This window comes from Lissotriton helveticus, chromosome 4_1 (genome assembly GCF_964261635.1).
Source record: "Lissotriton helveticus chromosome 4_1, aLisHel1.1, whole genome shotgun sequence".
In the NCBI taxonomy this organism is placed as follows: Eukaryota; Metazoa; Chordata; class Amphibia; order Caudata; family Salamandridae; genus Lissotriton; species Lissotriton helveticus.
The window spans coordinates 772046441-772058515 of NC_136063.1; positions in this window are offsets into that span (position 1 = coordinate 772046441).

The window sequence follows — 12075 nt, forward strand, 5'->3', positions numbered from 1 at the left end:
GGGGTTTGGGAGCACTGCTGGGAAGGTCTAATTTTGATTGCAAGTGGTGTGAAGAAAATCCTGTCTGTTTGGGGGGGTTCTAGATGCTTGGGGGTGGGTTTATGGGTCTGGGAGCACTGCTGGGAAGGTTTAATTTTAATTGCAAGTGGTTTGAAGAAAATCCATGGTGGGAAAGGAGGGTTTGGGCCTAGTTGCAGACGGCGTTTTGGCACAATTTTAAGTCAGGCCTTAAAGGTCTTAGGAAGGTCTAATTTTGATTGCAGGTGGTTTGAAGAAAATGCATGTTGGAAAAATTATTTTTTAGCAATATTGCATGTTTTTTGGGGGCTGTTTGGGGGGGTTCTAGATTTTTGGGAGTGGGTTTATGGGTCTGGGAGCACTGCTGGGTAGGTCTAATTTTGATTTGCAAGTGGTTTGAAGAAAATCCATGGCGGAAAAGTTTTTGTTTTTAGCAGTATTGCATGTTTTTGGGGGGCTGTTTGGGGGAGTTCTAGATTTTTGGGAGTGGGTTTATGGGTCTGGGAGCACTGCTGGGAAGGTCTAATTTTGATTGCAAGTGGTTTGAAGAAAATCCATGGTGGGAAAGGAGGGTTTGGGCCTAGTTGCAGACGGCGTTTTGGCACAATTTTAAGTCAGGCCTTAAAGGTCTTAGGAAGGTCTAATTTTGATTGCAGGTGGTTTGAAGAAAATGCATGTTGGAAAAATTATTTTTTTGCAATATTGCATGTTTTTTGGGGGCTGTTTGGGGGGGTTCTAGATTTTTGGGAGTGGGTTTATGGGTCTGGGAGCACTGCTGGGTAGGTCTAATTTTGATTGCAAGTGGTTTGAAGAAAATCCATGGTGGGAAAGGGGGGGTTTGGGCCTAGTTGCAGACAGCGTTTTGGCACGATTTTAAGTTAGGACTAGCAGTATTGCATGTTTTTGAGGGCTGTTTGGGGGGGTTCTAGATGTTTGCGAGTGGGTTTATGGATCTGGGTGCACTGCTGGGAAGGTCTAATTTTGATTGCAAGTGGTTTGAAGAAAATCCATGGTGGAAAAGTTTTATTTTTTACCAGTATTGCATGTTTTTGGGGGGCTGTTTGGGGGGTTCTAGATTTTTGGGAGTTTGTTTATGGGTCTGGGAGCACTGCGGGGAAGGTCTTATTTTGATTGCAAGTGGTTTGAAGACAATCCATGGTGGAAAAGTTTTATTTTTTACCAGTATTGCATGTTTTTGGGGGCTGTTTGGGGGGTTCTAGATTTTTGAGAGTGGGTTTATGGGTCTGGGAGCACTGCGGGGAAGGTCTTATTTTGATTGCAAGTGGTTTGAAGACAATCCATGGTGGAAAAGTTTTTTTTTAGCAGTATTGCATGTTTTTGAGGGCTGTTTGGGGGGGTTCTAGATTTTTGGGGGTGCGTGTATGGGTCTGGGAGCACTGCTGGGAAGGTCTAATTTTGATTGCAAGTGGTTTGAAGAAAATCCATGGTGGGAAAGGGGGGTTTGGGCCTACTTGCAGACAGCGTTTTGGAACGATTTTAAGTTAGTCTTAGCAGTATTGCATGTTTTTGGGATAGTTTTTGAGGGTTCTAGATGTTTGGGAGTGGGTTTATGGGTCTGGGAGTTCTGCTGGGAAGGTCTATTTGTGATAGCAAGTGGTTTGAAGAAAAACCACGGTGGGAAAGGGGGGTTTGGGCCTAGTTGCAGACAGCGTTTTGGCACGATTTTAAGTTAGGACTAGCAGTATTGCATGTTTTTGAGGGCTGTTTGAGGGGGTTCTAGATGTTTGCGAGTGGGTTTATGGCTCTGGGTGCACTGCTGGGAAGGTCTAATTTTGATTGCAAGTGGTTTGAAGAAAATCCATGGTGGAAAAGGGGGGTTTGGGCCTAGTTGCAGAGAGCGTTTTGGCACGATTTAAACTGAGGCCTAGCAGTATTGCATTTTTTGGGGGTCTGCTTGGGGGTGTTCTAGATTTTTGGGCGTAGGTTGAGGGGTTTGGGAGCACTGCTGGGAAGGTCTAATTTTGATTGCAAGTGGTGTGAAGAAAATCCTGTCTGTTTGGGGGGGTTCTAGATGCTTGGGGGTGGGTTATGGGTCTGGGAGCACTGCTGGGAAGGTTTCATTTTAATTGCAAGTGGTTTGAAGAAAATCCATGGTGGGAAAGGGGGGTTTGGGCCTAGTTGCAGAGAGCGTTTTGGCACGATTTAAACTGAGGCCTAGCAGTATTGCATTTTTTGGGGGTCTGCTTGGGGGTGTTCTAGATTTTTGGGAGTAGGTTGAGGGGTTTGGGAGCACTGCTGGGAAGGTCTAATTTTGATTGCAAGTGGTGTGAAGAAAATCCATGGAGGAAAAGTTCTTTTGTTTTAGCAGTATTGCATGTTTTTGGGGGGCTGTTTGGGGGGGTTATAGGTGTTTGGGAGTGGGTTTATTGGTCTGGGAGCACTGCTGGAAAGGTCTAATTTTGATTGCAAGTGGTTTGAAGAAAATCCATGGTGGGAAAGGGGGGTTTGGGCCTAGTTGCAGAGACCGTTTTGGCACAATTTAAAGTTAGGCCTAGCAGCATTGCATGTTTTGGGGGGCTGTTTGTGGGGGTTCTAGATGTTTAGGAGTGGGTTTATGGGTCTGGGATCACTGCTGGGAAGGTCTAATTTTGATTGCAAGTGGTTTGAAGAAAATCTATGGTGGGAAAGGGGGGTTTGGGCCTAGTTGCAGAGAGCGTTTTGGCACGATTTAAACTGAGGCCTAGCAGTATTGCATGTTTTTTGGGGGCTGTTTGGGGGGGGTTCTAGATGTTTGGGAGTGGGGTTATGGGTCTGAGAGCACTGCTGGGAAGGTCTAATTTTGATTGCAAGAAATTTGAAGAAAATCCATGTTGGGAAAGGGGAGTTTGGGACTAGTTGCAGACAGCGTTTTGGCACGATTTAAACTAAGGCCTAGCAGCATTGCATGTTTTTGGGGGGCTGCTTGGGGGTGTTCTAGAATTTTGGGGGTGGGTTGAGTGGTCTGGGAGCACTGCTGGGAAGGTCTATTTTTGATTTGCAAGTGGTTTGAAGAAAATACATGGCGGAAAGGTTTTTGTTTTAGCAGTATTGCATGTTTTTTGGGGGCTGTTTGGGGGAGTTCTAGATTTTTGGGAGTGGGTTTATGGGTCTGGGAGCACTGCTGGGAAGGTCTAATTTTGATTGCAAGTGGTTTGAAGAAAATCCATGGTGGGAAAGGAGGGTTTGGGCCTAGTTGCAGACGGCGTTTTGGCACGATTTTAAGTCAGGCCTTAAAGGTCTTAGGAAGGTCTAATTTTGATTGCAGGTGGTTTGAAGAAAATGCATGGTGGAAAAGTTATTTTTTAGCAATATTGTATGTTTTTTGGGGGCTGTTTGGGGGGGTTCTAAATTTTTGGGAGTGGGTTTATGGGTCTGGGAGCACTGCTGGGAAGGTCTAATTTTGATTGCAAGTGGTTTGAAGAAAAGCCATGGTGGGAAAGGGGGGTTTGGGCCTAGTCGCAGAGAGCATTTTGGCACAATTTAAAATTAGGCCTAGTAGTATTGCATGTTTTTTGGGGGGTTGCTTGGGGGTGTTCTAGATTTTTAGGGTGGGTTGAGGGGTCTGGGAGCACTGCTGGGAAGGTCTAATTTTGATTTGCAAGTGGTTTGAAGAAAATCCATGGCGGAAAAGTTTTTGTTTTTAGCAGTATTGCATGTTTTTGGGGGGCTGTTTGGGGGAGTTCTAGATTTTTGGGAGTGGGTTTATGGGTCTGGGAGCACTGCTGGGAAGGTCTAATTTTGATTGCAAGTGGTTTGAAGAAAATCCATGGTGGGAAAGGAGGGTTTGGGCCTAGTTGCAGACGGCGTTTTGGCACAATTTTAAGTCAGGCCTTAAAGGTCTTAGGAAGGTCTAATTTTGATTGCAGGTGGTTTGAAGAAAATGCATGTTGGAAAAATTATTTTTTAGCAATATTGCATGTTTTTTGGGGGCTGTTTGGGGGGTTCTAGATTTTTGGGAGTGGGTTTATGGGTCTGGGAGCACTGCTGGGTAGGTCTAATTTTGATTGCAAGTGGTTTGAAGAAAATCCATGGTGGGAAAGGGGGGGTTTGGGCCTAGTTGCAGACAGCGTTTTGGCACGATTTTAAGTTAGGACTAGCAGTATTGCATGTTTTTGAGGGCTGTTTGGGGGGGTTCTAGATGTTTGCGAGTGGGTTTATGGATCTGGGTGCACTGCTGGGAAGGTCTAATTTTGATTGCAAGTGGTTTGAAGAAAATCCATGGTGGAAAAGTTTTATTTTTTACCAGTATTGCATGTTTTTGGGGGGCTGTTTGGGGGGTTCTAGATTTTTGGGAGTTTGTTTATGGGTCTGGGAGCACTGCGGGGAAGGTCTTATTTTGATTGCAAGTGGTTTGAAGACAATCCATGGTGGAAAAGTTTTATTTTTTACCAGTATTGCATGTTTTTGGGGGGCTGTTTGGGGGGTTCTAGATTTTTGGGAGTGGGTTTATGGGTCTGGGAGCACTGCGGGGAAGGTCTTATTTTGATTGCAAGTGGTTTGAAGACAATCCATGGTGGAAAAGTTTTTTTTTAGCAGTATTGCATGTTTTTGGGGGGCTGATTGGGGGGGTTCTAGATTTTTGGGGGTGCGTGTATGGGTCTGGGAGCACTGCTGGGAAGGTCTAATTTTGATTGCAAGTGGTTTGAAGAAAATCCATGGTGGGAAAGGGGGGTTTGGGCCTACTTGCAGACAGCGTTTTGGAACGATTTTAAGTTAGTCCTAGCAGTATTGCATGTTTTTGGGATAGTTTTTGAGGGTTCTAGATGTTTGGGAGTGGGTTTATGGGTCTGGGAGTTCTGCTGGGAAGGTCTATTTGTGATAGCAAGTGGTTTGAAGAAAAACCACGGTGGGAAAGGGGGGTTTGGGCCTAGTTGTAGACAGCCTTTTGGCACGATTTTAAGTTAGGACTAGCAGTATTGCATGTTTTTGAGGGCTGTTTGGGGGGGTTCTAGATGTTTGCGAGTGGGTTTATGGATCTGGGTACACTGCTGGGAAGGTCTAGTTTTGATTGCAAGTGGTTTGAAGAAAATCCATGGGGGGGAAAGGGGGTCTGGGCCTAGTTGCAGACATCGTATTGGCACGATTTAAACTGAGGCCTAGCAGTATTGCATGTTTTTGGGGGGCTGCTTGGGGGTGTTTTAGATTTTTGGGGGTGGGTTGAGGGGTCTGGGAGCACTGCTGGGAAGGTCGAATTTTGATTGCAAGTGGTTTGAAAAAAATCCATGGTGGAAAAGTTTTATTTTTTACCAGTATTGCATGTTTTTGGGGGGCTGTTTGGGGGGTTCTAGATTTTTGGAATGGGTTTATGGGTCTGGGAGCACTGCGGGGAAGGTCTTATTTTGATTGCAAGTGGTTTGAAGAAAATTAATGGTGGAGAAGGGGGGTTTGGGCCTAGTTGCAGGGAGCGTTTTGGCACGATTTTAAGTTAGGCCTAGCAGTATTGCATGTTTTTGGGGGGCTGTTTGGGGGGTTCTAGATGTTTGGGAGTGGGTTTATGGGTCTGGGAGCACTGCTGGGAAGGTCTAATTTTGATATCAAGAAGTTTGAAGAAAATCTATGGTGGGAAAGGGGGGTTTGGGCCTAGGTGCAGACAGCGTTTTGGCACGATTTAAACTGAGGCACAGCAGTATTGCATGTTTTTGGGGGGCTGCTGGGGGGTGTTCTAGATTTTTGGGGGTGGGTTGAGGGGTCTGGGAGCACTGCTGGGAAGGTCTAATTTTTATAGCAAGTGGTTTGAAGAAAATCCATGGTGGAAACGTTTTTTTTTTGCAGTATTACATGTTTTTGGGGTCTGTTTGGGGGGGTTCTAGATGCTTGGGGGTGGGTTTATGGGTCTGGGAGCACTGCTGGGAAGGTCTAATTTTAATTGCAAGTGGTTTGAAGAAAATCCATGGTGGGAAAGGGGGGTTTGGGCCTAGTTGCAGAGAGCGTTTTGGCACGATTTAAACTGAGGCCTAGCAGTATTGCATTTTTTGGGGGTCTGCTTGGGGGTGTTCTAGATTTGTGGGTTGAGGGGTTTGGGAGCACGGCTGGGAAGGTCTAATTTTGATTGCAAGTGGTGTGAAGAAAATCCATGGAGGAAAAGTTCTTTTGTTTTAGCAGTATTGCATGTTTTTGGGGGGCTGTTTGGGGGGGTTATAGATGTTTGGGAGTGGGTTTATTGGTCTGGGAGCACTGCTGGGAAGGTCTAATTTTGATTGCAAGTGGTTTGAAGAAAATCCATGGTGGGAAAGGGGGGTTTGGGCCTAGTTGCAGAGAGCGTTTTGGCACAATTTAAAGTTAGGCCTAGCAGCATTGCATGTTTTTTGGGGGCTGTTTGTCGGGGTTCTAGAAGTTTGGGAGTGGGTTTATGGGTCTGGGAGCACTGCTGGGAAGGTCTAATTTTGATTGCAAGTGGTTTGAAGAAAAGCCATGGTGGGAAAGGGGGGTTTGGACCTAGTCGCAGAGAGCATTTTGGCACAATTTAAAATTAGGCCTAGTACTATTGCATGTATTTTTGGGGGGCTGCTTGGGGGTGTTTTAGATTTTTGGGGGTGGGTTGAGGGGTCTGGGAGCACTGCTGGGAAGGTCTAATTTTGATTTGCAAGTGGTTTGAAGAAAATCCATGGCGGAAAAGTTTTTGTTTTAGCAGTATTGCATGTTTTTGGGGGGCTGTTTGGGGGAGTTCTAGATTTTTGGGAGTGGGTTTATGGGTCTGGGAGCACTGCTGGGAAGGTCTAATTTTGATTGCAAGTGGTTTGAAGAAAATCCGTGGTGGGAAAGGAGGGTTTGGGCCTTGTTGCAGACAGCGTTTTGGCACGATTTTAAGTTAGGCCTTAAAGGTCTTAGGAAGGTCTAATTTTGATAGCAAGTGGTTTAAAGAAAATGCATGTGGAAAAATAATTTTTTAGCAGTATTGCATGTTTTTTGGGGGCTGTTTGGGGGGGTTCTAGATTTTTGGGAATGAGTTTATGGGTCTGGGAGCACTGCTGGGAAGGTCTAATTTTGATTGCAAGTGGTTTGAAGAAAATCCATGGTGGGAAAGGAAGGTTTGAGCCTAGTTGCAGACAGCGTTTTGGCACGATTTTAAGTTAGGCCTTAAAGGTCTTAGGAAGGTCTAATTTTGATTGCAAATGGTTTGAAGAAAATGCATGGTGGAAAAATTATTTTTTAGCAGTATTGCATGTTTTTTGGGGGCTGTTTGGGGGGGTTCTAGATTTTTGGGAGTGAGTTTATGGGTCTGGGAGCACTGCTGGGAAGGTCTAATTTTGATTGCAAGTGGTTTGAAGAAAATCCATGGTGGGAAAGGGGGGTTTGGGCCTAGTTGCAGACAGCGTTTTGGCACGATTTTAAGTTAGTCCTAGCAGTATTGCATGTTTTTGGGATGGTTTTTGGGGGTTCTAGAAGTTTGGGAGTGGGTTTATGGGTCTGGGAGTACTGCTGGGAAGGTCTATTTGTGATAGCAAGTGGTTTGAAGAAAAACCACGGTGGGAAAGGGGGGTTTGGGCCTAGTTGTAGACAGCCTTTTGGCACGATTTTAAGTTAGGACTAGCAGTATTGCATGTTTTTGAGGGCTGTTTGGGGGGGTTCTAGATGTTTGCGAGTGGGTTTATGGATCTGGGTACACTGCTGGGAAGGTCTAGTTTTGATTGCAAGTGGTTTGAAGAAAATCCATGGGGGGGAAAGGGGGTCTGGGCCTAGTTGCAGACATCGTATTGGCACGATTTAAACTGAGGCCTAGCAGTATTGCATGTTTTTGGGGGGCTGCTTGGGGGTGTTCTAGATTTTTGGGGGTGGGTTGAGGGGTCTGGGAGCACTGCTGGGAAGGTCGAATTTTGATTGCAAGTGGTTTGAAGAAAATCCATGGTGGAAAAGTTTTATTTTTTACCAGTATTGCATGTTTTTGGGGGGCTGTTTGGGGGGTTCTAGATTTTTGGGAGTGGGTTTATGGGTCTGGGAGCACTGCGGGGAAGGTCTAATTTTAATTGCAAGTGGTTTGAAGAAAATCCATGGTGGGAAAGGGGGGTTTGGGCCTAGTTGCAGAGAACGTTTTGGCACGATTTAAACTGAGGCCTAGCAGTATTGCATTTTTTGGGGGTCTGCTTGGGGGTGTTCTAGATTTTTGGGCGTGGTTGAGGGGTTTGGGAGCACTGCTGGGAAGGTCTAATTTTGATTGCAAGTGGTCTGAAGAAAATCCATGGAGGAAAAGTTCTTTTGTTTTAGCAGTATTGCATGTTTTTGGGGGGCTGTTTGGGGGGGTTATAGATGTTTGGGAGTGGGTTTATTGGTCTGGGAGCACTGCTGGGAAGGTCTAATTTTGATTGCAATTGGTTTGAAGAAAATCCATGGTGGGAAAGGGGGGTTTGGGCCTAGTTGCAGAGAGCGTTTTGGCACAATTTAAAGTTAGGCCTAGCAGCATTGCATGTTTTTTGGGGGCTGTTTGGGGGGTTCTAGATGTTTGGGAGTGGGGTTATGGGTCTGGGAGCACTGCTTGGAAGGTCTAATTTTGATTGCAAGTGATTTGAAGAAAATCCATGTTGGGAAAGGGGAGTTTGGGCCTAGTTGCAGACAGCGTTTTGGCACGATTTAAACTAAGGCCTAGCAGCATTGCATGTTTTTGGGGGGCTGCTTGGGGGTGTTCTAGAATTTTGGGGGTGGGTTGAGGGGTCTGGGAGCACTGCTGGGAAGGTCTAATTTTGATTTGCAAGTGGTTTGAAGAAAATACATGGCGGAAAACTTTTTGTTTTAACAGTATTGCATGTTTTTGGGGGGCTGTTTGGGGGGGTTCTAGATTTTTGGGATTGGGTTTATGGGTCTGGGAGCACTGCTGGGAAGGTCTAATTTTGATTGCAAGTGGTTTGAAGAAAAGCCATGGTGGGAAAGGGGGGTTTGGGCCTAGTCGCAGAGAGCATTTTGGCACAATTTAAAATTAGGCCTAGTAGTATTGCATGTTTTTTGGGGGGCTGCTTGGGGGTGTTCTAGATTTTTGGGGGTGGGTTGAGGGGTCTGGGAGCACTGCTGGGTAGGTCTAATTTTGATTTGCAAGTGGTTTGAAGAAAATCCATGGCGGAAAAGTTTTTGTTTAAGCAGTATTGCATGTTTTTGGGGGGCTGTTTGGGGGAGTTCTAGATTTTTGGGAGTGGGTTTATGGGTCTGGGAGCACTGCTGGGAAGGTCTAATTTTGATATCAAGAAGTTTGAAGAAAATCTATGGTGGGAAAGGGGGTTTTGGGCCTAGGTGCAGACAGCGTTTTGGCACGATTTAAACTGAGGCCTAGCAGTATTGCATGTTTTTGGGGGGCTGCTGGGGGGTGTTCTAGATTTTTGGGGGTGGGTTGAGGGGTCTGGGAGCACTGCTGGGAAGGTCTAATTTTTATAGCAAGTGGTTTGAAGAAAATCCATGGTGGAAACGTTTTTTTTTTTTGCAGTATTACATGTTTTTGGGGTCTGTTTGGGGGGGTTCTAGATGCTTGGGGGTGGGTTTATGGGTCTGGGAGCACTGCTGGGAAGGTCTAATTTTAATTGCAAGTGGTTTGAAGAAAATCCATGGTGGGAAAGGGGGGTTTGGGCCTAGTTGCAGAGAGCGTTTTGGCACGATTTAAACTGAGGCCTAGTAGTATTGCATGTTTTTGGGGGGGCTGCTTGGGGGTGTTCTAGATTTTTGGGGGTGGGTTGAGGGGTCTGGGAGCACTGCTGGGTAGGTCTAATTTTGATTTGCAAGTGGTTTGAAGAAAATCCATGGCGGAAAAGTTTTTGTTTAAGCAGTATTGCATGTTTTTGGGGGGCTGTTTGGGGGAGTTCTAGATTTTTGGGAGTGGGTTTATGGGTCTGGGAGCACTGCTGGGAAGGTCTAATTTTGATATCAAGAAGTTTGAAGAAAATCTATGGTGGGAAAGGGGGTTTTGGGCCTAGGTGCAGACAGCGTTTTGGCACGATTTAAACTGAGGCCTAGCAGTATTGCATGTTTTTGGGGGGCTGCTGGGGGGTGTTCTAGATTTTTGGGGGTGGGTTGAGGGGTCTGGGAGCACTGCTGGGAAGGTCTAATTTTTATAGCAAGTGGTTTGAAGAAAATCCATGGTGGAAACGTTTTTTTTTTTTGCAGTATTACATGTTTTTGGGGTCTGTTTGGGGGGGTTCTAGATGCTTGGGGGTGGGTTTATGGGTCTGGGAGCACTGCTGGGAAGGTCTAATTTTAATTGCAAGTGGTTTGAAGAAAATCCATGGTGGGAAAGGTGGGTTTGGGCCTAGTTGCAGAGAGCGTTTTGGCACGATTTAAACTGAGGCCTAGCAGTATTGCATTTTTTGGGGGTCTGCTTGGGGGTGTTCTAGATTTTTGGGCGTGGGTTGAGGGGTTTGGGAGCACTGCTGGGAAAGTCTAATTTTGATTGCAAGTGGTGTGAAGAAAATCCATGGAGGAAAAGTTCTTTTGTTTTAGCAGTATTGCATGTTTTTGGGGGGCTGTTTGGGTGGGTTATAGATGTTTGGGAGTGGGTTTATTGGTCTGGGAGCACTGCTGGGAAGGTCTAATTTTAATTGCAAGTGGTTTGAAGAAAATCCATGGTGGGAAAGGGGGTTTTGGGCCTAGTTGCAGAGAGCGTTTTGGCACAATTTAAAGTTAGGCCTAGCAGCATTGCATGTTTTTTGGGGGCTGTTTGTGGGGGTTCTAGAAGTTTGGGAGTTTGTTTATGGGTCTGGGATCACTGCTGGGAAGGTCTAATTTTGATTGCAAGTGGTTTGAAGAAAATCTATGGTGGAAAAGTTTTTTTTTAAGCAGTATTGCATGTTTTTGGGGTCTGTTTGGGGGGGTTCTAGATGTTTGGGAGTGGGGTTATGGGTCTGGGAGCACTGCTGGGAAGGTCTAATTTTGATTGCAAGAAATTTGAAGAAAATCCATTTTGGGAAAGAGGAGTTTGGACCTAGTTGCAGACAGCGTTTTGGCACGATTTAAACTAAGGCCTAGCAGCATTGCATGTTTTTGGGGGGCTGCTTGGGGGTGTTCTAGAATTTTGGGGGTGGGTTGATGGGTCTGGGAGCACTGCTGGGAAGGTCTAATTTTGATTTGCAAGTGGTTTGAAGAAAATACATGGCGGAAAAGTTTTTGTTTTAGCAGTATTGCATGTTTTTGGGGGGCTGTTTGGGGGAGTTCTAGATTTTTGGGAGTGGGTTTATGGGTCTGGGAGCACTGCTGGGAAGGTCTAATTTTGATTGCAAGTGGTTTGAAGAAAAGCCATGGTGGGAAAGGGGGGTTTGGGCCTAGTCGCAGAGAGCATTTTGGCACAATTTAAAATTAGGCCTAGTAGTATTGCATGTTTTTTGGGGGGCTGCTTGGGGGTGTTTTAGATTTTTGGGGGTGGGTTGAGGGGTCTGGGAGCACTGCTGGGAAGGTCTAATTTTGATTTGCAAGTGGTTTGAAGAAAATCCATGGCGGAAAAGTTTTTGTTTTAGCAGTATTGCATGTTTTTGGGGGGCTGTTTGGGGGAGTTCTAGATTTTTGGGAGTGGGTTTATGGGTCTGGGAGCACTGCTGGGAAGGTCTAATTTTGATTGCAAGTGGTTTGAAGAAAATCCGTGGTGGGAAAGGAGGGTTTGGGCCTTGTTGCAGACAGCGTTTTGGCACGATTTTAAGTTAGGCCTTAAAGGTCTTAGGAAGGTCTAATTTTGATAGCAAGTGGTTTAAAGAAAATGCATGTGGAAAAATAATTTTTTAGCAGTATTGCATGTTTTTTGGGGGCTGTTTGGGGGGGTTCTAGATTTTTGGGAATGAGTTTATGGGTCTGGGAGCACTGCTGGGAAGGTCTAATTTTGATTGCAAGTGGTTTGAAGAAAATCCATGGTGGGAAAGGAAGGTTTGAGCCTAGTTGCAGACAGCGTTTTGGCACGATTTTAAGTTAGGCCTTAAAGGTCTTAGGAAGGTCTAATTTTGATTGCAAATGGTTTGAAGAAAATGCATGGTGGAAAAATTATTTTTTAGCAGTATTGCATGTTTTTTGGGGGCTGTTTGGGGGGGTTCTAGATTTTTGGGAGTGAGTTTATGGGTCTGGGAGCACTGCTGGGAAGGTCTAATTTTGATTGCAAGTGGT